A 3,521-nucleotide genomic window follows, 5' to 3' on the forward strand; every position below is an offset into this window, starting at 1 on the left:
TTCTAAGCGCCGTTAGTGGGTACAACAGTACTGGCATTCTAAGAACTGTTTTTTCTATGCCTGCCCTTCTGGGACTCAGTAATCTGCTGTAGGACTCCACACTGACTCTGTCAGTCTGGCTGAAAACTGGAAAGCAGGAGGTTGTTTTGGAGCGAGCTATCACAGTAATTTACAGCCCTTTAAAACGCTCCGTAAAAAGATACAAGGTCAGGCAAGGACAGACGACTGGTGAGACAGCCCCCGGTTACCACGGCGAGGAGGGCTCCCTTCCCCACAGAAACGTTCCCACAATGCACCTCTCTGCCACGCTGGCACGTCGGCCGTAATGGCCGAGCTGTAAAACGGTGAATGTTCGCGCAGCGTCTGCGGGCGCAGATTAGAGGACGTTTGCAGGATACGGTGAGGCATGCAAACAAAAGAACACGCACCCTCCATGCGTGCAGGGTAACTCTGTGGAGAGGAGAGAGCCTCCTCCTGACGCTGATGTATGGCCCATCAATGCTGCGGCTTCACCTTGAATACTAATAGATCTTCCCTGGAAATTCTGTGACAGAGTGGTTGAACTTTTCTGTGCTTTCCTTGGCTTTGCAGGTGCAGAGCTGGCGTGAGGAGAGGAGAGGATCTCCACTGTCTCGCAGGAGGAGAGTTGGCTGGGCTTCTGTTCTATGGTGAGAAGCAGAGGGTGTTAACCTGCCGTTAGACACGCCCCCAACCCTGCTCACCAAAACACGCCCCCGACCCCACTTAGTAAATGCACATGTGCACCCTGCACAATAGGCATAGGTCTCCCAGATGCCATGATCCAGTGGAGTCTACCAGGCAGAGCCTGCAAGGATAGCCCTGTGTGTCAGCCTGAAGTGCCTGTCAGGTGCTGTGATGTATTTCCTCCTTCAGCATTTGCATGACTGATTGTCTGCAACCAGGTTACCTACTGACTTAGTGACATTGATCTACTACATCTCTGAGACACACACACACACACACACACACACACACACACACACACACACACACACACACACACGCGTGCGCGCGCGCACACGCACACATACGTATACGCACATACACACATACACACGCACACGCACACACACACGCACACGCACACACACACAGACACACACACACACACACGCACACATATGCATACGCACATACGCACACACACGCGCGAACACGCACACACACACCCGCACATACACACACACGCGCGCACACGCACACATACGCATACGCACATACACACACGCACATGCGCACACATGCGCACACACGCACACATGTACACACACACGCACACTAACACACACACGTGAGCTAGCACACACACGCAAACGCACATACACACACACGCGAGCGCGCACACATGCGCACACACACGCACACACATGCACACACGTGAGCTAGCACACACACAAATGCACATACACACACAAACGCGCGCGCACACACACACACACACAAACACACATACACCCGAGCTAGCACGCACACATACACACACACACACACAAGAACCACTTATATTAAAGCCTGTGCCTATTCAGGGTAATATCCAGAAAAATCAATGTCCTCACACATGGGAACATCAGCACATTAAAACATTTCTCTGCAGCAGATCTCAAGTAGCTCACAATCGTTTTCTCCTGTGTGTATGTTCACCCTGTCTGAGAGTGAATGTGCTGTTAACACAACACCCAGCCTGCTAGCCAATTATTTATTTAGTTATTATTTATTTAGTTATTCATGTCGATGTCCTTTTAACCACTTGCTGTTAGAGGGCCAGTGGTCCAACCTGAACATTTTCCAGCTTCAAACCTGAGTAATGTCTTGAAAATATCTGTCCTGACAATAACGTTCTGACAGTATTTGTCCTGATAGTATTTGTACTGATAGTATTTGTCCTGACAGTATCTGTCAAGCTCCTGATGGACACCTTTAATAGATGATAATGTTTAATTACGATTGTTCTGTTAATATGTGGTACTCAAATCTGAAATGCTGTACTGATCTAATTTTTGCTTATAGCAATGGTACAGACGTTCCAGCAAACACACACTCGCGTATGACAGCTCATTACTGTTCTGTTCAGTTTCAACCGTTGTGTTGTCCAGTGAGAGTTGATCTGCATCTGTGTGAGATGATCCCTGTGCCAGGAGCATATACTTTTATTTCAGTCTCATTTCCCTCTGCACAGCCGCACAGATTAAATCAGTGTGGTAATGTAGATAATTGTTTTCTGCATTAAGTCAGAGTGCTCCAGGTATGGCCCAGTTTTAAAAGGAAGCCGAGGTTTGAGCAATCAGTATCTGTCCTGGTCTTCAGTATTTTTATATCTGCCAGGGACAAAGGACAGCAGATTTTCACATGTGTATGGACAGAGATAGACAGAATGGCAGAAGAATCCATGCAGACGCAACTATATGGAAACCTTCCTTTACAGAAACAAAGCAAAAGGTTTTATTTGAACTGTAACTTATAATAGGTTTTTATATCTAATATCTGTGTGTAAATGCGTCCTCTCTATGTCTCCGTTTGTCTCTCAAACTCTAAGGCATTAAGAACACCTCCACATCAAGATGTAAGACACTGCTCCGTGTATCATTTTTGGAAAGCTGTTTCTCAGCGTTAGGCCAAGTTTCCTTCAATCAATGCGGTCTTGTCTGCGCGGCGCTGTATGTGTCTCTGTGATGCTCCGGTATCCGAGGCTGTTCTGAAGCAGCGTCACTCACGGACAGGACAGACGAGACCGTCGGGAGGCCTGGCTCGTCGTCGGCTCGTCGCAGGACGCCTGCGACTTTAAGACTGCATGCTGTGTTGTGGAAGCTGTTCTAGAAACAAACTCTTATAAGGATTCAGTTTTCAACAGGCAGACTCACATCATTGTGTTCGCCGCTGTCCGCCCTGACCTCGATTGGCGTTCTGACCCCGAGGAAAGACTTCTGATCTGCCCTGCGGTTCAGCCTAGCTCAAATCCATGAAGAATTTATCCTTGACATACAGTACAACAGTAACACTGTTTATTTCCTATATCTTTAAACACAGAATAGAGCAGATTTATAACACTGTGTCTGCTAGCAGTGCAGAGCTTTCAGAGGTGTTGCACTAAACAAATAAATGGATGGAATAACTTTTTTTTAACTCTGATAAATCTGTGTGCTTGTTGAGGAACAGTGAAAGGAAAAATGCCTACCATACTTTTGTTTTACTTGTCACTTTAGAAAGGGGAGAAACCAGTTTTCTTTTTTTTTTGGAATTTATTTTTATTTCATACAGTGAGTACTTAATATTACAGTACAACAAGGAGAAACCAAAACAGACACAATTATTCATCCCGAATAATTCCTACGCTCACACATGTCCTGATTTAGGGATCTCCTAGGGACCACCGCTGGGTTGGTAAGGGTTGTTTGTCTTATGTGGCTTCTCCTCCCTCCACTGTGATTGGCTCATGAGCTCTGCATTCTTCTTCTCACTGTGTGTCTGTGTTCAGATATAAGTTGATGGTCTCAGCAACAAGC

At 46.6% G+C, this 3,521-nt stretch overlaps 1 long non-coding RNA gene across 2 annotated transcripts; it reads left to right on the forward strand.

Moving 5' to 3' along the window:
• The first annotated feature begins 315 nt into the window (after positions 1–315).
• On the forward strand, positions 316–3,165 carry LOC113589870. Of its 2 annotated transcripts, none has more exons than XR_003412041.2 (3): positions 316–399; positions 592–668; positions 2,555–3,165. It is a non-coding gene; the product is annotated as an uncharacterized LOC113589870 (long non-coding RNA). The 2 variants fall into 2 exon arrangements; XR_003412040.2 differs by having other exon boundaries at positions 351–485.
• Positions 3,166–3,521: the final 356 nt, after the last annotated feature.

Source organism: Electrophorus electricus, chromosome 3 (genome assembly GCF_013358815.1).
Source record: "Electrophorus electricus isolate fEleEle1 chromosome 3, fEleEle1.pri, whole genome shotgun sequence".
NCBI classification, from domain to species: Eukaryota; Metazoa; Chordata; class Actinopteri; order Gymnotiformes; family Gymnotidae; genus Electrophorus; species Electrophorus electricus.